Source organism: Camelus dromedarius, chromosome 3 (assembly GCF_036321535.1).
Source record: "Camelus dromedarius isolate mCamDro1 chromosome 3, mCamDro1.pat, whole genome shotgun sequence".
Lineage (NCBI taxonomy): Eukaryota > Metazoa > Chordata > Mammalia > Artiodactyla > Camelidae > Camelus > Camelus dromedarius.
The window spans coordinates 40,908,878-40,929,528 of NC_087438.1; the positions used below are offsets into that span (position 1 = coordinate 40,908,878).

Sequence of the window (20,651 nt, forward strand, 5' to 3'; positions counted from 1 at the left end):
ATGTTTCATTGCCTTCTTACCCTAAAGGCTAGACAATTAATTCTATATGCCCATTTCTTTTATGTGTTTGTGGTCTGAAACCACTGCTGGGATCAATTTCTGTACTGGTCAAGGGGTCCTTAGCTGCAAACGACAGAATCCACTTTAGCTAATATGTACATATGTGTAATGTATTAAACCATATCAGACAGCTCCCAGACAGCCAGAAGGCCAGACATGGAGGTATGAAACCATAGACAAGGTCCAGATGACCACAAGCCTGCTGGTTTGGAGACCCTTCTGCCACTGCTGCCTGCACCATCCTAGGGCCCACTCGGCCAGTGATGGGACCAGAATTCCTCCACTAGGACTTCTGACTTGGCTTCTTCTGAAAGATGACTATCTGTCCCTACTCTCCACAACACAGAACCTGTCCACCATTTCTTTCTTTATGTCACTTTCTCCTAAACTTAAATCTCACGAGGGAATGTTTGACCCTAGGTCCTAGTCACCTAGTATACCCTAGCTTGCGGAAGAAACCAGGACATGTAGGGGATGGCAGGATGCACAAGGTGGGGAAATTTCCCTAATATATGAAAGCTATTCGAAGCATAAGTGATGTCCTCTACCACCTGCAGCTAGTTCCCATTTTTAATTAGAGTGAGAATTTTGATTTCGAGTAATATATTACATCAGCGTGCCAGTACCTGTGAAATCATGAACAGAATCAGAGAAGGGACTTTCAGAGATGATCTAATTGAGCCTCAAACCTCTACCTCCCACTCATGGAAGGTACAGAATTATTTATTCTTGTCGCACACGTGAGGCTAGTGAGTCCTAAGGATGCCCCGTGCCCTTTACAATATCCAAATTCCCTCTGAGAGGTTATCTCGCTTTTACACGATGTTTGACTTCCTTAAGTGAGAGATCATGGTTTCTAATCTTGGAAGCGTAGAATAATCTTGGTTATTATTTTTTAATGCTGGGGATGTGCTTATCCATAGGACAAGGCTGAAAAAGTAGATACACAGGAACACTAAAAAAAATCAAAACAATTTTTTTTTCAAAGGAAAGCCATGGGAATTGTACACAATGTAGTAAGCAAGCGGCAACTATAAAGCGGGCATCTTTTGTTATGTGCTTGGCATCTCTTCCTGTTTCTCTGGGTGATGGTATTTACTGCAGGGATTCCCACCCCCAAATATTAGTTCATGCTGTTGGCTGATAGCCTGTCCTTCTATCCCCCAGCCTGGGGTGAACACACAACACAGCTCTCATCAATGAGTATACTTCATCCCCCTGCTTTGGGGGTGGCCATGTGACTGAAGTCAGTGCACTAAGACTCAGTCTTTTGGGGGGACACTGGGTGAGAAATTCCCTTTCCCCTGTGCTTGAAGTGGCAGGTTGTATGCCTCGAGCTGCTGGGGTCACCATGCAGAGAGTTGCCTGAGAATAAAATCAAGACAGAGAAAGCCAGAGATGTGGGACAGAGAGAGTCTGGGTACTGATGACATGTTTAAACCCCTCGGTCCAATTCAGCCCATCCCCAAGAATTTCAACTCTTTGAGCCATGACATGTCTTTTTCTTCTGGTTTTTGATTACATCCTTTTTTGTTAAGTTTCTGATACTTGCGATTGCAGGAGTGTTACCTGAAGTACGTAAGCAACTTCCACATTTGCATGGCTTCCAAGGTGACTTTTGGGTGAGTCTTTCAGCCTCTTGAAGTCAAAGAAGATGGAGGGCCTTTGAGGTCACTTACTTCAATCCCCTCCACTTGGCATTTCCAGTTCCTCCAACGGGCTGTTAGAAAAACAGGTACAAAGTAAATTCTCACTCACAGGTGCATCAACTTGATTTACATTCCACACAGAAAGCAGACGTATCACTTTGTGAAAGTTATAAAATAAAGCAAGGATGTTTCACACCCAGGTACATAGACTGTTTTTTTTTAAACATTTTTTATTGAGTTATAATCATTTTACAATCTTGTGTCAAATTCCAGTGTAGAGCACAATTTTTCAGTTATACATGAACATATATATATCCATTGTCACATTTTTCTTTGTGAGCTACCATAAGATCTTGTATGTATTTCCCTGTGCTATACAGTATAATCTTGTTTATCTATTTTACATTTTGAAATCCCAATCTATCCCTTCCCACCCTCCACCCCTTTGGCAACCACAAGTTTGTATTCTATATCTATGAGTCTGTTTCTGATTTGTATTTATGTTTTGTTTTGTTTTGTTTTTAGATTCCGCATATGAGCGATCTCATATGTTATTTGTCTTTTTCTTTCTGGCTTACTTCACTTAGAATGACATTCTCCAGAAACATCCATGTTCCTGCAAATGGCATTATGTTGTCGGTTTTTATGGCTGAATAGTATTCCATTGTATAAATATACCACAGCTTCTTTATTCAGTCATCTGTTGATGGACATTTAGGCTGTTTCCATGTCTTGGCTATTGTAAATAGTGCTGCTATGAACATTGGGGTGCAGGTGTCATTTTGAAGTAGGGTTCCTTCTGGATATATGCCCAGGGGTGGGATGACTGGGTCATATGGTCGTAAGTCTATTCCTAGTCTTTAGAGGAATTTCCATACTGTTTTCCACAGTGGCTGCACCAAACTGCGTTCCCACCAGCAGTGTAGGAGGGGTCCCTTTTCTCCACATCCTCTCCAACATTTTTCATTTGTGGATTTTTGAATGATTGCCAATCTGACTGGTGTGAGGTGATACCTCATTGTAGTTTTGATTTGCATTTCTCTGATAATTAATGATATTGAACATTTTTTCATGTGCCTATTGATCATTTGTATGTCTTCCTTGGAGAATTGCTTGTTTAGGTCTTCTGCCCATTTTTGGATTGGGTTGTTTTTTCTTATTAAGTCGTATGAGCTGCTTATATATTCTGGAGATCAAGCCTTTGTCAGTTTCATTTGCAAAAATTTTTTCCCATTCTGTAGGTTGTCTTTTTATTTTACTTCTGGTTTCCTTTGCTGTGCAGAAGCTTGTAAGTTTCATTAGGTCCCATTTGTTTATTCTTGCTTTTATTTCTATTGCTTGGGTGGACTATTCTAGAAGAACATTTCTGAGATGTATGTGAGATAATGTTTTGCCTATATTTTCTTCTAGGAGGTTTATTGTATCCTGTCTTATGTTTAAGTCTTTGATCCATTTTGAGTTTATTTTTGTGTATGGTATAAGGGAGTGTTCTAGTTTCATTGATTTACATGCTGCTGTCCAGTTTTCCCAACACCATTTGCTAGAGAGACTGTCTTTATTCCATTGTATATTCATTCTTGCCTCCTTTGTCGAAGATTAGTTGACCAAAAGTTTGTGGGTTCATTTCTGGGCTCTCTATTCTGTTCCGTCAGTCTATATGTCTGTTTTTGTATCAATATCATGCTGCCTTGATTACTGTAGCTCTATAGTATTGTCTGAAGTCTGGGAGAGTTATTCCTCCAGCCTCTTTCTTTTTCTTCAGTAATGCTTTGGCAATTCTAGGTCTTCTGTTGTTTGCATAGACTGTTTTGAAGCTCCCTTAAGTCCTTGGACTCTCAATCACAGAACAAGAAAAAACTACAAAAATTAGTGCATGTTCCAAAGAGAAAATCATACTCCTAATTTACCAGTAAGATAGGTGGCTGTACAGCTCCTTGAGTTATATACAAAACTCAGTGCTTACCTAGTCTGCAACACATGCATCTTGTCTTATTATGATCATCTTGGTGCGTGAGGCTATTTCTGGTGTGGGAAGGGAAATATCTCTAATGGAGTGCTGAGGAATACAGCACAGCTGAATGTAAGAAGCCTGACAAAAAAGAGCACATACTGAATGATTCCATTTATATAAAATTCTAGAAAATGCACACTCACCTCCAGTGACAGAAAACAATCATTGGTTTCTGGGGACCAGGTAGAGGGAGGGAGAGATTGCCAAGAGACACAAGGAAACTTTTGGAAGTAATAGAAATATTTGGTATCTTGACTTCACAAATATATATCTTTCCAAACACATCAAAGTGTACATTTCAAATATGTAAAGATTATTGGATATAAACTCTACCTCAAGAAATTAGTAAAAGGAAAAGGGTATACAGTAGCCCTTCATATCTGTGTGTTCTATATTCAGATTCAGAGGGCAGATTGTAGTACTCTATTTTATTTAAAGACTTGAGCACCTATGGATTTTGGGATCCATGGAGGGTCCTAGAGCCAATCCCCCACAGATACCGAGGTACACTATGGTACCAAACTAAGTAAATGAAGCATGAAATGAAGAGCACGTTGAGCTGTGAGGCATATAGGAATTTAGTGGAAGCTCTCACCATCCCGAGTGAGCCCCTCATACCTAGAGAAGCTTATCACAGGTTAGACAGTGTTCCCAAGCAAAACGTTATCTTCCGAGGCCTCTAGGCCCCAGGTTTCTTGTCTACCTGTGCACAACAGTACCTGAAATTCCCACCAGCATCGTCACTTCCACAGATCCCCTGGAGACAGGCATTTAGACTGAGCGTATGCATCATGTTACCTCATTAGCTAATGCCTTACTTTATTTACACCAGTGGCTCCCAGCCTTTCTCCCCAGGAACCCTAAATTACACACCAGGGAGATTCTGTGACTCTAAGGTTCAAAAGCAGCTCGTATTTTTTCAAGTGATGAGTCTTGCACGTCAGGATAATTACCAGAACTCCCAAAGCTCTTAAACCTTGGGCTGCACCTACTCTTTGCCCAGGCCTCCTATTCCCAGTGCCCTCCTCCATCCCCTCATACAGACAGAAACAAACATGGGCCATCATGACTGTGGCCACTGCTACTGACCTTGGCATCAGGTTGCTTGTGACCCCGGAGCTCAACTTTCACTCTAGTTGCTTCATGCCCTTTCTACTCCCTGCCGAAAAAAATCCACACTCCTTATTCTACTTTGATTTTGGGCACTAAGACTAATGAGTCGTTCAAATGGTTCTTTATGATCTTCTGCTTAAGATCTTAGAAATGCTATTTTCCGTGCTGACCTGGGTTGCAAACCAGTAAGGTGGCTAACATTGCAGAGTGATTGTTGAGTGTGATTTACCCATGTGGGTCCACAGCCGTCTTGCTGAAAGGTTGACCTGTGGGCTTAATGGATAGGGCTGGTAAATTTAGAATGGACAGAGAGAGGATAAAATCAGGAGTAGGAGGGAGTGCCAGGTCCTGGGGGTGGGGGCGTAGATGGGAGCACAGGGTGTTAGCAGGCCAGACAGGGACATTGCCTATGTCCCAGGGTGGCGGGGCTTCCTCCCCTGTTCTCTCTCAGTGGTTCTGAAATGTAGCATGCACCTCTGGACACCCCTCCTCTGGGCAGAATATCCTCCCAGGAGCCTAGAATCCACACACTTCTTGTTTCCACACACAGGAAGCAATTCAGATTTAAGTTAAGCTTTTAACTTTATGATTCGCTAATCTGTGCATCTTGAAGGGGACAATGTGGAGCCTTGCCTTTGCTCTTCGTATCTGTACCCTCCACAGTCACACACACAAGCCTCATTTGTGAAGATGTCTTTGAAATGTATTCACTGAAGATAATTATAGAGGTCTAACACTTCTGCTCTTCAATTAATGCTATAAAATTAATGGTCCTTCATTTTTACATCCTATGCAGATGATGGTGTCATCTCCAACTCTAAGCCTCTCTACTCACATGCTGAATATGATTAGTGTCCCCTTAAGCTGAGTTAGAGCATGTGACCTTCTGGGGTATGGCAGGAGTGAAACCTTCGCATGCTATTTCCCAGGTTTCATTAGGATATGTTCTTAAAAAGCAGAATTTCCGAGTTGACGCCAAAACACGTTTCAGTGACTGATCTTTTGAGGTTGTGGCCTTAGGAGAGAGTAGACAGGAACTGGAGGACAGCTCATAAATCTCCTGCTTTCAGCCTGAGATTTACCAGGCTCCACAATAAGCACATTTCCAAACAAAGGGCAGATAGATTCCTACAAGATAATGAGGCAGGTATAATGGAAATGCAGTGGTATTCAAATATTGTACCCATTAGAATATCCTTTTGCAAATAGACCCAGGGGAATCCTTGGTTGTGGAGGAAAGGAAACGCATTTTCTTGACAAGAGGTTCTACGAACTAACACAAATGGCTGGCTTAGTGGCTCAGAAGGGAAAAAAACTAAGATATTATGATTCTTTTATTTCAAGGACTGGAGTATCAGGACCTCACGACCTTGTGGCTTCTGATGAGAATGGTGACATCTTGAAGGAATCACTGTGTGCACACTTCCGTTCCATGAGGTGTCTTTCTGCACTGCAGGCAGCTCGGGTGAGTTGAAAATACTGCATAGCTCGAGTGCCCTCATACTCAGAGTCAACATCCTCACTCTCGTTTGGAGGGTTTTTGTCAAATGATGGGATTCCGTCTAGTATTCAAGTCCTAGGGAGAGCATGCAAGTTGGAGAGGATTGCGGATTCAGGAAAGTGACAAAAGGGACATGAAGGAAAGAAAACATTAAGAACCATGACCATCAAAGAGAGTCTTCCCATTTATCCTTTGTGATGTGAATTGGGTGAAACATAAAACATTCAGAGAATTTTTTTTTCTGTGGTAAGTGAGAATTCCTTGGCCATGGGAATACTGATTGTGAGTGGAGAAAATGTGGAAGTCTGGAAGAGGCAGGTTTAAACAGTGCCTGCAGCCATAGGTTTGCCTGGTGGGTGATGAGAGTTGCATACGGGAAAACTGCTGAGCTTTTGCACTGGGGAGTATTGTGTTTCAGTGAAATAAAAAAGGCTTCTAGTGTGGGTGGCGTCACTTTGCACATCCCTGTTGCTGTTTTCTGAGCAGCTGTGGCCATACCAGGCAAGCAGCATTCCCAGTGTCCTGTTCCCTTCGAGGCAGGAATGCAGGGAGATGCCCCCAGCACACTGCTATGGATGTGTAGGATGAACATGGGAGCTGGATCAAAAAGAGAAGCTGACCTCTGTACTTAAAACAAGGTAGAGAAAATTGTATTCACTGGAATTCTTCTTTAAGAGAGACCGGAATATATTTGCGTGACGAAGTACTTTAGCAAGCCACTTGGGTGGGGGGTGAGACCCAAGAGTATATTCTAGCTAGAAAAGTTATTATTAAGTGTCTCTGCATGAGGTAAGGAGAGGAATTTGTCATCATTATAAGAGAGAGAGGAGAGAAAAAGAAAAGAAAGTGAGGGGAAGTGGGAGGGTGGGAGTGAGAGAGAGACCGGCAGGAGGTAAGGTTGCACCCTTTGTGCGGAGAGCCCCTCTCCGTGGCCCTGGCCCCAGCCCCCAGTTCTTAAATAAAGCAATGAAGCTCACAAAATGCTGTGTGTGAGTGGAGGTGGGGGAAGACCCCTGCAGGAGCTGAGGTGCAGGGCCAGTTGAGATGGATGAAGTACAGGCAGCACCCATCATTGTGAGCATCAGTGGGAGGAGCCCATAAGCACTTTCGGGACTGGGTGGCCCCAGGAATCATAGCACACGTTGGACTTTAACAGGTGGTGGAATTGGTTTTGAATCAACTTTATTTTATTCTCTTCAAGGTGGGGGAGGTGAGTAGCTAAAACCCATAAAGCAACTGGGCTCTCTAAAGACGCCTGTTACTAGTGTATTTTGTGTAAGACATGGTATCTAAAATAAAAGGAGATGTGAGATTTAATGAATTTGGAGATACGATCTTCAAAGAGATAATTAAGATAAAATAAAGTCAGATAGAAAAACCCTCATCCATGTGAGTTTCTTGGAGATGAGGCTTTCAAAGGGGTGATTCAGTTAATCTGAGGCCATTAGAGGGGGGCCCTAATCTTATGTCACTGGTGTCATTATATGAAGAAGGAGAGACACCAGGGTGGGCATGCACAGAGGAAAGACATATGAGGAGGCAGCAAGAGGGTGGCTGTTGGTCTGCAGGGCAAGGGGAAAGGCCTCAGAGAAAACCAGCTCTGATTTTGGACTTCCAGACTCCAGAGCCGTCAGGGGAAAATGTTGTTTTGGTTAAGCCACACGTCTGTGGCGGTTTGCTACGGCAGCCCTGGCGAACTAACACAAACTAACAGAGTGGGGAGGAACCAGTGCTGGATTGGCCTGCTGGAGTGAATTCTAGGCTGTTCCCCCTTCTCCTAGCTAGCTTCTCACTCTGCTTTAAGATCCCACCTTCTTTCTTCCCTTCCTTTCATTGCTCCCACAACAGTCTTCCACGTTGCTAAAATTCCGGTCCTGGTGATCTGAGGCTTGCCACAATGTGAGGGGAAACAGCTCCTAACTCATGCAGATGGGGATCCTCTGAGGCCGCTCTGGCTTCTCCATCAGTCTGCTTCCCAACCTGTCTCTGTCTTCTGTGCACACGAATGATGAGCCCCCAAGGAGGGCTGGAAATTTAAAAAAGAACAACAATAACTAAATTACTTGAGGAAATACAATACAGTAGTAGCCTGTAATTCTACTTTTCATCTCTCCCAAAAGAGAAATACCATCCCAATACTTAAAACATTTATTATAGCTTAAAAGAAAGCTCTGATTTCTGGTTCTGAGACTCAATATGGCATTTATAATTATATTCTGGAGACAACATTGTTAAAAATTTGGGGTTTTGTGCTAAAAGTAAGTTTAAAAATATAATTATCAATTCACTTGAAATGATGTGATTTTCTTTTGTCATAACTCATCCACAACTCATTTTTTAAGAGAAACTTTGAGATCACACAGGTGCCTCGGCCTTGGCATAGTTAAACTCTGCAGCACATGGTGATTCCTGCAGGAACATTAAACTGAAGTCATAACAATGGGTAATATTTTAATATAACGGAAAATGATCATTAACTTTTCTCGACAGGAAGGAAATGAATTTTCCTCATTGTACACATTCTGAGAAAAGTAGGTATGAGGAAATTTCAAAGGCTGTTCTAGCCAACCAGAATAGGCTTCAAGTACCATCACAATAGCCTTAGAGAGTCTGGTGTCAGTAAACTGAACAAGAAGAGTTTCTGAGGGAAAGAATGTGGTTCAGTGTTTCTCAGAAATATATGTAAATGAACTTGAGATTTTAGAGCATGATTAATCCTACAACGTCAAGTGCCTTTCCCAGGGGTCTTTCTCAGATCTCAGGTAATTTGCTGTCATGTCCCTCTGACCCACCCACTCAAAGCAAACATCCTACTGAAATTCCGTAAAACCATTTCAACTTAAAATGGTATGCCATAACAATAAAAGTGTGCATTCATTAGATATTCTATGTAAGTCACAAGAACTTCAAAATATTTTTGTTGGCTATCTGGGACTGTGGTATAAATAGTTTTTTAGAAGTCATTCTTCTCAAAAGTTCTCTTGGCTACAATCTCAATTTGTCCTGGTCCCTTGTGCCACCACCCTTCGACAATTCTTACCTTGACCCACTTCTTCTCACCTGTTTTTTACTTTTCTGTTCCCATAGTCCTCACCTGCTCAAATACAAACAATTGTCTAAGGCAGATACACGTCCTAGGATTCTGCTCCCAACATTTGCATCCACGTCAGACCAAAAGGGAACAGAGACCAGATTTATTAATTCAGTGATTCAACATCAGTGAGGGAACTAAAAAGAAAGCAGACCAATATTTAACCCATCAAGACAAAGTAATCAATTGACTGGATTTTTTTAACTTCAGTGTTTTGGGGGATCATGGCCATGCAACCACAGGGTCTTACATCTTACACTGCTTTCTTGGTTGGCTTTGGGGCCAGTGCATACTTTCATGGCCATTCACTACTTCAGGTATGACAGTGCGGCCCCTGCGCCCCTCCCCTACCATCATAAGCAGCTTGTTGTTGTGTGGATTCACATTAGCTCACTACCCACCTCCAACAAAACAACTGGTAGCACAGGAGTCTTCTGTGGCTGAGCCAGACATGTGCCCCCTCCCCACCAGGCCCGCCCCAACAGCAGTTCCAGCGTGTGATGACCCCGCTTTGGAGCTGGCAGGACTGTCTGCAACTTCATCATTAATAAAAACCTTTTCACGCCTCTCCAGTTTGTCATCACAGATCAACTTCCTATTCACCACATTACTCCCCTCCTCATCGTCCTGCTGCCCAGTGGAGCCCTGGGAAGGGAATTTTTGTTGGAAATGCTCCTACTGTTAAGTGCTTGTGAAACTTTGGCAAACCCCACAGAGGCCCGCCCTCCTCCCCCAGCCCCTTCCCTCCCTGGGGCAGGACTGATGGGGGCACTGGGGAGAATGCTGCATCCCTGCACCCCTGCCACTGGTGGATGAGAGCTGTGCTGGGCTTCCCCCAGGCCCGGGTACCCACAGCCTGGCCACAGAGCTCTTCTGTGAGCAGCCTTGGTGAGGCACAGGGCTTTTGTGGTCAACAGAAGAAAATCAGAAACATTCAGAAAAAAAAAAAAATCACAATCTTACAAAGGACAAAAACCAAACAAATAGCAAAACAAAACAAAAAATAAACCCTGGTTTTTCAAAATGAAAGTCTGACTTTTGTCTTGACGATCAGGATTCTGTGCCAAAAATGCTAGCTCATGAAATATCTTTAATTTACTCTATTCCTTGCCGTCTTGTATCCCTATGCCCTCCCCTGTCCCTTCTCCATCAGGGTCTTGAGTCTTTACAGTAAAAGGTAAAATTAGGATGGAGTTGAAGGGACTGAGAAAGAACAGAGAAGCTGATTAATATTAAAATCGAAAGTCTTCCCATCCTTCCCTCCTCGCTTCACTTGACGCTTCTTTTGCACATAGAAATAGGTCTTCATCCAACCCTCCCCTCATGGGCCAACATGACACATTGAGTTTTTCCTCTGTTTGAGGTCTAGTGTCAGAAATTTTTTTTATTAGTTTATCAAATATGGAGAGACATCAGGAAATAGAAAATGCCAGCAAGAAGGCTGGGGCATGACAGTATTGCTGATGGGACAGGGAGGTTAAAGGAGAGGACCTGAAGTGATTAACTCTGCCAAGATGGAGACCACACCCTTGAAATATGTGATAAACAGGACCGTCCCCCCAACCCACTGCAGATGCTCAGTGGTAAGGACAACAAGAAGGACAAACCCAACATGTAGGCTGCTGATGTTCATTCATTCCTCTCTTCCATTTACAGTGCTTCCTGGCAGGCATCCATGGCGCCATATGCTTTGGGGATGTGGGAATGCTGAATGTGGTTATGAGGAATTGAGTCGTATTGCTTCATAAGATTCTGGGTGGCAGAATTGTTGTGAAAAAGAACATGTCCCAGTAGGTGTGCAGTGGCAGTCTTAGAACAGGACGTGACTTCAGAGAGCCCCTCCTCTAAACTCTTAATTATACAGGTGAAGAAATGGAGGTCCAGAGAGGCAAAGCAACTTGCCCAAGGTTACACAGGTGGTTAGTGCTTAGCTAAAGCACTGGAGTTAGAGTCTGGGGCTCCTGATTCTCATATCCTTTAGGCCAGCTCACCATTTGTGAGCCTCGGGCTTCAGGCTTCATCCTGTGGTTTCAAGGGTGACCCAAAGCGTGCTGATACTGATGCTTCCTATAGTCTTAGCCATTAAAGTATCAAGTCTATTTTCTCTCTCAGACCAAGCAATTAATACCAAGATACAAAGGAAGAATAAGTATTTTAAAAAGTGTGAGCTCTAGAAGCAAAATAAATTGCACCTCTACATAGACAATGGCTTAAATTCTTTGAACCTCAGGTTCCTAACCTGTGAACTGGGAATGATCATCCTTATCATCCATATCTTACAGAGTTCTTGTGAAGATGAAAGATATATGTGTAGAGCATCAAGCAGAGAGACTGGCATGTAGTAAATACCTAATGATAGCTATAAATGCCCTCTAAAATCCCAGAGGAAGGCCTAAGCCTGAGAAGCTGGGTCGGTGGGACAGAAGCCTGGAGCATTCATGGCCCAGGACAGAGTCCTGACATGGCAGGGTCCCTTCAACTGCTGTTACAGCCCAAGCAACTAAAATACCGAGACCGAGGACTCTTGTGTTTGGACACGTGTATTGCAGCCATTTTGTGATGAGATGATTTCCCAAAAGCCACCCAAGAGTATCAGTCTCTGAAGTGGCATCTAAAGGAGGAAAAGGTGGTTTGATAACATTAGAATGATGTATGGATTCCTGATGAAATAAAATGAGAGAAATAGGCTTGGAATGAGAAAAGAATTAAGAGGGAAAAAATGTTTTGGGAAGAACTGATCTTTAAGTCGGAAGAGGGAGATTCAAATCCTAGCTTTGCCCTAACCGCTGCTGTGTGTCTTTAGGGATGTTACTAAGCTCCTCTGAGTCTCAGTTTCCTCATCTGTTAAGTGAAAATAAAATTATATGCCTTATAAGGTGACAGACACAATGTATAAAAATTATTTTACATAAATTAAAATATATATGTTTGTTAATTTTAATTATGTAACAGGTATTATATAAAGAGTTTTCAGAATTGGTCTGTTTTTTTAAAATTCCTCACAGAATGAAGTAGGAATTTAAAAGGAATGTGTCTTCTGGTTCTGAGGTCTGATGTGAGCTTAGTTTTCTCTTACCCGACCCTGCCTTTGAGAGACACGCTGTTTCGCACACGTCCTGTCTATACCACCTGACTTCTTGTTGTGCCATACGTGAGACAGCCCCGGAGAGGTGGCCCGTGGGCAGCAATGGGAGGGAAGTCAGTTCAAGGCCCTTTCGATGGGGACCACATCCCTGCTCTCCTCCTCTGGTCCCTGCCGTATGTGATAGCAAAGATGCGGCATCCCCTACAGCCTGCGGGGAACAGGCCCGGAAAAGTTAGCGGGGAGGGAAGAACGTTTCCTGAAAATACAGCAGCTGCTTTTGAACACGGAGAGCAGATCTTTGTTTTGAATAATGCTTCCCATCCTGGAATGTGCCCTATTGTCCGGATAAAGGCAGGCAGCTTCGTTATTCCTGCCTCTGGGAAAGGCGTGCCAGGGTGTGTGCACACATGCGTGAGAGCACACACAGACACTGACACACCGCAGCCCGCAGGTCCACAGCCTGCCTTACTTTGCTCAATGTGTGACCCCTGGAGCAGTTCCCACTCACAGCCCTGAAGCCTGGCAAAGACAAGAACTCTGCTTCCACCAGCAGCATCTCTGAAGACTGATTTTCATTTTGGACCTGCCCTAATAAAGGGGTCAACTTGCCAACATCATAACAGACTTATTTCTTTATGAGAATTATTTGAAGTTGTATCCTTGGTGATCCAATCACCCAGAGACTCAAAAACAGAGAGAAAGAAGAAGGCAAGTAATTAAAATACATACAGCAGAAGAGGCAATTTACTGGCATACATCATGATCAATAAAATGACGATTTAAAAAGGCAAGCTTCCCACCACACCCTGAGGCAAGAGCGCTGGTCTCCCTCACATTGCGGAGAGGCACCAGGTTCCTTAGGCAAGTGACGTGGAGACCTGTCAGGCTTCCACCTCCTCACAGAAGGAATGTGAATGCTTTCAGTGAGGCCCTGGACTGTTCTCAGTGGTTGTGTGGAGGCCTTGAGCATAGGTCATCTTCAAGCCATGATTCTCAATCCTTTCCTTCCCAAACGCTTATAAATGAAGTGTTGACACTCTCAGGCTCCCAAGGAAATACACAGATTTATGTTTAAAATAAATGAGGAATTTGGGAAAAGTTAACCTCTGCAATGATGCATTGCTGTCCAAGGTTAATGGTACATCACTGACGGCCACTTTCCTGTTGGCTCAGGCCTCACAGGACAGGCTGAAGGCTGCCACCACACTCAGGGTTGCTGACACTACGCCATTCAAGAAAGAGTACTCCAGTGCATGCAAGAAAGAGGACCGTTACACACGGACAATCTTGAATCTCTCCAACTTGTAAAAATAAAGTTCATCCTTTAAGAAAGCGTACATGGTTACTAGGAACAAATTCTGGCCACAGACTTCCAAACTGGTTGAACTCTCCCTGTGTAACATAAGGACGCTCATCCCAGGTGCCTCCTTAGGGGCTTCTCAACTAAACCCCAGCACTTGGGGTCCTCATAGAAGTAGAGGGAACCTCTGGCCTGAGGGTGTGGTCTGGGACCATCAGCCCTCTGGCCATTAATACTGAGTGTGGGCAGAGTCTTGAGCTGGCTGGTATGGAGAGGGGTATAAATGGAAACAGAAGGCCTGACTTTTGTTCTTCAAGTGCTGATTAATCTACTGGGATGGGCAAGAGGAACCCACAGGAAAGCCTGTGCCCAGTTTGGGTAAGGACTGTCCCCGGCGCTGGCTGCTCCTGTGTGGTATTGTTCACTTCTGGACCCCAGAACTTAGCAGAATCTCCAGCACTTCAGCAGATTCCCAGCCTACATGTGTTGCATGAAAGACAAAATCAGAAGAAAGCCAGACATCAGCAATGCAGCGCACGTGGGCTCTGTCATCCAAGACGGAGTCGGCAAGGGGCTGCCTGTAGCTTGAGCGAGGTTAGTTCGGCAGTGGACTGGAGAACAGGGGATGGCATTTTTTAGTGGAAAAAAGGCAGAGGGGCAAGAGTGGATGAATTTGGGAGGGAGGAAGACATGATGATGTCTTGAACAAATGGTGCCTGGCCAAGAACACAGAGGGTCTCCAGTTTTAGATAGGTCATGTTTCTGGAAACCATGTGAGAAGGCTGATGGCTCTCCGGTCAGTTTCTGACAACCGTGTGCTCACCGCCCCTCCCTCTGCCTGTGTGTACACTGGCCAAGGGGAAGGCAGGAAGGTTGGGGTCTCTGTGGGCTGGCACTGGATGCCTGGGATGTTGCGACCTTTACTGGGAAAGGAAAGACGTTGCCTGAAATGAGAACTGAGAGTTGTTAGGAGAAGGCTAGGGGTGGGGGGTGGGGAGCAGGCCTGCAGGGCTCTCAGGAATGTTTGCGTTAGGAGGGGGCTGCCATCTGCAGGAGCAGGAGTGTTCCTGGGTGGCGGAACACCTGCCCTAACCCTAACGCAACCTCTGGGGCCTTTAAGCAGAAATAAGCAGGAACATATTAAGAAATGTGTGTATTCAGAAGTAGAAGCAGAGGCTTAACGTGGGGAAATGTCTGGACGCTGTGCAATGCCAGCATCTCTGCTGCTACCTTAGAAGTGTGCTCGGTCTGAGGGCCTCACCTTTATTTTGAGTTTACCCTCTTTCCTAGGGAAGACTCTGGATTTGGAGTGGGGTGCTCAGCTGCCAGACATGCTCTCGCACTGCAAGCTCCCCTGATGCTGACCAGAGAATCTAGTGGGAATTCCCCAGGGCCAGGAAGGGGCGCCTGATAGCAGCATAAAGATGCATTTTCTACAATTTAAATGAGACCCATTTCTCGGCCATCTCACTCATGAATCCTGCAAGTTTATTCTTTCTGATTTTAAAAGATGCCTGAACCTGTGACTAAAAGAAAATGGGTCAAATCCCATACTAGCAAATCTCAGGGGATGTTCTAATTCTTTGGTAGCCCTTCACGTTGCTTACATTGGGTATTTGCCTAGAGGAAGTAGGGCTTGGAAAACATCTGGTTCTACAGATTTGGGAAGGCAATTCGATGTAATTTGTTGGTAATAGGATTTGATCTGTACTAAATCTGAATGTCTGTGTTATTTCAATGGATTTAACGAAGTTTTGTTTGTTGTTGAGATATATGCAATATCGTCCCTCATCCTGTCTTCTGGGGACTCCAAGTGGGAGCGATCAGGCTGGCTGATAATAATAGTGTGCTGTATAAGGAGGCATTACTTTGTCAGGGAGTTCAAATGCGATCTCATTAATATCTTACCTTGGGGAAAGCTGAAGGGAGAGGAGATGAGTTATTCTTAAAAAAAAAAAAAAAAGCCCACACATGAAAGGAGCTGTGAAATAAGGACCAGCCTCACCAGTGCTGCCTCTGGCAGTGAAGTTTGCAAAGTGGCGCCCTCAATGAATCATCCTTGTATTCATGCTTTAGGTACTCCCGTTTTCTTGCATCTGGCAGGTTCTGTGACTCGCATTTGACCAATGAAATATGGCAGAAGAGACACTGTGTGACTTCTGAAGCTTGTGTATAAGACACTTTGCATCTTCTTCCTGGGGCTCTTGAAACACTCCCTCTTGGGGCACTTCCCCTTAGAACCTAGCTGCCACACAGAAGCCCTAGCCATGGGGAGAGGACACACACAGGTGTCCCAGTGGACAGTCCCAGCTGAGCTCCAGCCAGCATCACCTGCCAGCCTTGTGAATGCGCTGTCTCAGACTTTCAGCTCAGTTGAGCCCACAGACAACTCCAGCCCCAGCTACCATCTGACCGCAGTCGGGTGAGACAGCTTAAGTGATAACCACCCACTGAGCTTCGTTAACCTACAAAACTGTCAGACAAATTAATAAATTGTTTTAAGCCACTAAGCTTTGGGGTGGCTGATTACATAGCCATAGCTAATCAGAACGCTGCTCTTAATGTTTGAGTAGATGCTGGTGGGTGGAAACGTCATCTAGTCCTCTCGGAACAGCTGTTGAAGACCAGGCATCCCTAAACAAGCTTGTGCTGGCACCTTTTGGAGAGGTCCTCTATACTGTTCCTCTTAGCCCTGGGTTTCCTCGCTTGTTTCAGAAAAGGCCAATCTCCTGTCCACGAGAAGGCAGCATGGTGGTGGTGGGGGAGGGGACAGTGAAAGTAAAGTGGAAATAAGAGGCAGCTGTCTCAGATAAACTCCTAGAGGGCCAGGGATTGCAAATTCAGATGCCCACCAGGGCCAGGCAGGCAAAGGGATAGACGGTAGGGGATGAGACACTGGGGACTGGGGGGGACTGTGCTGAACTAGTGAGAACATGGCCATTCGGGGACAGATCCTGCAGCCCAGTGTGGCCCTCTGTGACCACTTCTGCCAGGTCTTCTCATTTTTGAAGTAAAGCTAGAAATCCGTTTTTTAATGTAAAAAATTTGTGGTTTTTTTAACACTGGCAATGAATTTTAAGTATTTTTAAACACTGTGTAAACACAATATACCCAAGACTCCAAGGTATGCTGGCTAGTTTGACGTCTCTACCACAAAGCCCAGGCCAGCCTCACATCAGCACCCACGCCCCCTCAAGGAGAATAATCACACTCTTCATCCGTGCAGTGCTGTGGTTTACAAAATGCTTTCACATCCACATCTAACTTGAACTTCTCAACCAGGGGAAGTAGGTAGGCCAGGCTTTTTTTTCTTTTTTTTTAGTAGACAGGCCTCGGGAGGTTTTGTGTCTTGCCTGAGTCGTCACTGCACTGGTGGAGGTCAGCCTCCTGCTTCTCGGTCCACAGCTCACACCATTTCTGCTCTCTCTGGACAGAAGGGCTGGGGAGCAGCTGAGCCCTGAGAATACACTGAATCTAGGACAGTAAAGTCAATTCTGAGCAGCTGAGAGCAGAGGGGAGGAGAGCTGAGCAAGGTGAGGAGCTCCTGTGGGCACCCTCCGAGGTTCCTTGAGTCTTACCCCACAGTCGGGACTGACAGTCTTGACTTTCTCCAGGGAAATGAGATGAATGCTGGTGTTGCCAGGCTTGGCTGAGGGCTGGGCCCTGGAAGATGCCTTTCCTTTTTGTGTCTGATCATTGAATCTGAATAGGTCTGATCTCAGGTTCAAGGTTCTCCAGGGAACCTGGAGAGAAAAGGAAAAACAGCATCTGACTCCAGTCTCTCCCTCAGGCAAAGGAGACGATTCCGCAGTCCTTCTGCTCCCGCCCCCCCCCCCCCTCCCCAGAGCAAAGCAGGCTGGAGGAGGCCTCCGCAGGTTCTGGCCACCCTGTCCGGGTGCAGAGAAGGGAACGGGCTTCTTCACTCAAACAAAATGCTCAAGACCTAACCCAGAAGATTCTAGGTTCTAGTTTCCTGATGCAACAAGGAGGCCACCCCGGGGCCAGACTGACCTCCCAGTTTCCACAGCTTTTAAGAAGGGCCGGTCACCTGGTCATAGGTGACCCCTCGATATGAACACACAGTGTGTCCTTCAAGGCCAGCCCCTTGGGCTCATAGGCCCTGTTACACACAATGGCCACAAAGAAAAAGGAAAGCAGCACAGAAAATATGAAATACAAAAATAGAGATTTCAAATTCTTATACCTTATCCTTCCATTCCCAGCCAATAGTTCTCTCCCAGGGAACGGAAGGAGAACATGTGCTCTCCCCACCCCACATCCCACCCACCCCACCTACTGCCCAGGCATCTCCTCCAACTTCTTCCCTCACCAGGGAAGAGACTTGGCTTTGGTGCAAATAGGAAAAATATGGGGAAACTTTTCTGGGGAGGCGGGGGTCAGGTCACGGGGCATGCCTGGAGCTCAGCACATCTGGACATCGGACCCCAAGAAGCCCCACTGTCTGTTACTTTCTCATTATCCCCTCCGCCTCTAGGATCAAAGGGGATGAGAAAGGGACGAACGGTGACCTGTCCAGCCTGGCTGTGGGACACACCCCGCTCCCAGCCGTGCTCTCGGGGAGGGAACCTCTCATTTATGACAGAAGTTACGCCAGGCACTTCTACCTCATCTTCCTATTTCATCTTCTCTATAGGCTGTGAGTCACACACTGCTGTGTGTGCTTCACGGGGGAGAGGCTATGCAGATGGTCCAGGACTGCACAGGTTATAAGCGGCCAAGCCAGAATGTGGACCCAGGTCATCTGCACCCCAGGCTGCCCTCTTACCCCAAATCCAGGCCACCTAGAGAGAAATCTATCAGCCCTATTCTCCCCAGGCCAGCACTACAGGGCACGGCCGTGCCCATTGTGAACTGCTAACTCTGAGGGCAGTGTCCGCATCCGTATCTGCTCCAGTGAACCTGGAGTTATGCGGGGCACATCCTGCAGGCCTGAGGTGGCAGCCCTGCCTCCCACTGCAGCAAACATACATTTTGGTTAAATAACCAATTCTCTGTTGGAGGTGGGCTAGGGTAGAGTGTTTAATCATCCACTCCAAACTTGCGCTTCTAAGAATTCTAAGAAATATCCCAGTATTTTTATTTGGTTTAGCAGAAATTCCCATTTTCAAGTTGCTGTTAATTGCTCTGTGCCCAGGCAGCTAATTTAGAACACCTGCCTCAGAACTGGAAGGTGCCAAGCCTTGTCTTCTGGGAGTTGAACTTGCAGAGGGAGAGAGTGCTCAGCTGAACTGGGGAATAAGGAGTCATTCCCTGCAGCAGGGGGAAAAAAAAAAAGACAACCAGGTCTTAAACTTCTTCAGCTCCTTTCAGTGCATCTTCTCCAAAGCTGGTGGAGGAGCCAGCGTCTCCAGGAGGGAGGGATCTGATTCTTGCTGCGTGTCTGACACACCCTGCAGGCTAGCCTAGGGGAGGAGGGCTGTTACCCGCCCTGGCTGAAACCCCAGAGGGAACTCCTAATCAGACGAGAAGAGCCCTGGCATCAGACCTGGGGAAGGGAGGCAGTGGGAGCATTTGAGGAAGGTATCATTTCTGAAAAGAGAGCCCGATAAGCCAGGCAGTGTTTTTAGTATTCAGGTTGAAAAGGGTTTTAGATGGGACTTGGCATCTCCAGCAATAATCTACTTAAGATCAATTTGCCATAAAAAGATGCCACTTTTGCTTTTTACATAACACATGGGAAAATGCCACACTTGCCTTGGTGAGTACCAAGGGTACACTCCTGTGGCCAGAACCCATTACATTACATACAGAACCCCTGGGGTCAAGGGGTTGTAGCTGGGGGGAAGGGGGGTCAGTGGTGACCCTGCTTAACCACATGGCTCAGGTCACTAGACCTGGGTCTGTCTCCCCGGGAAGATGCTCCTGCAGGTCCACCACCACATGGGGAAGAGTGAGGTCCAAACCCATGATCATCAGTTGTCCCTTACTTCATTTCACTTTCTCCTGATGCCTATCAGGCCACCAAGATAAAGAGAGCTTCTCCAACTCAATAGCACTATTATCCCGAGCCCAGCCAGGCAGTCCACATTCAGTTCTCCTAACCTTCCCAAATCTCCTGTTTCCAAGTACACAGCATTAATCTGTACATAGCACATGTTGCCCTCAAATAATTGGTAAATGTCCTTTCTCAGCATAGTCACTAGGATCAGATAAACAACTGGAAATTTAGCCACTCTACTCCTCTATCCCGTGGAGATTAAGAAAAAATTGCACATCCAGGAACAATATGTGCAAAGGTGGTCTCCTGGCAATTTGCAGCCAATTACAAGTGTACATTGCTTTGCACAATGGATGTGCTACTGAAAAGGTTATATGCAAATCGAATTTTTGTAAATTGAATTATATTTAACATGCACCAAGGGAACTGGCTATTTTAGGGACACCAAAGTTGAATTCATTTTGTGGAGCAGGGAACCCTTTGTAAAGCAAATTACCATCCTCCAATTCATATATTCTTTGATAAGGTCAGGTTTTATTGTTTTGGACCTTTTTGAACTAGAGCATACCTACAGTGTTAAAATGGTAATAATAAGATATTCAGAGCCTTCCCCAAATTCTAGAAGTAAGAGAAGGAGAGAGGGAAAACTTTGATTCTCCTCCTAAAGGAAACGATGAACTGGAAAAAAGGGAGACTTCCAGCATGGATTTGTCAGGACACCCATGGTGCTAGTGTTACTTTTGGTCCAAGCCCACCTGACGTGCCTCAGCCAGGCTCTCTGTGCCCCTGTTATATCAGTTCATTCTGGAACATCAGGCTCCTAGCATGGTAAATTCTCAAAGTAACAACCAGCCTAACCAGGGCCTTATTAACCCTTAGTCC

At 45.3% G+C, this 20,651-nt stretch overlaps 1 long non-coding RNA gene across 2 annotated transcripts in view; it reads left to right on the forward strand.

Moving 5' to 3' along the window:
* LOC135319681 (uncharacterized) overlaps window positions 1-20,651 on the forward strand; it is a 194,722-nt gene that overhangs the window by 101,733 nt on the left and 72,338 nt on the right. For both annotated transcript variants that reach the window (XR_010378492.1, XR_010378491.1), the window contains one exon: window positions 6,178-6,298. This is a non-coding gene — a long non-coding RNA (uncharacterized LOC135319681). The remainder of the gene's footprint in view (window positions 1-6,177; window positions 6,299-20,651) is intronic.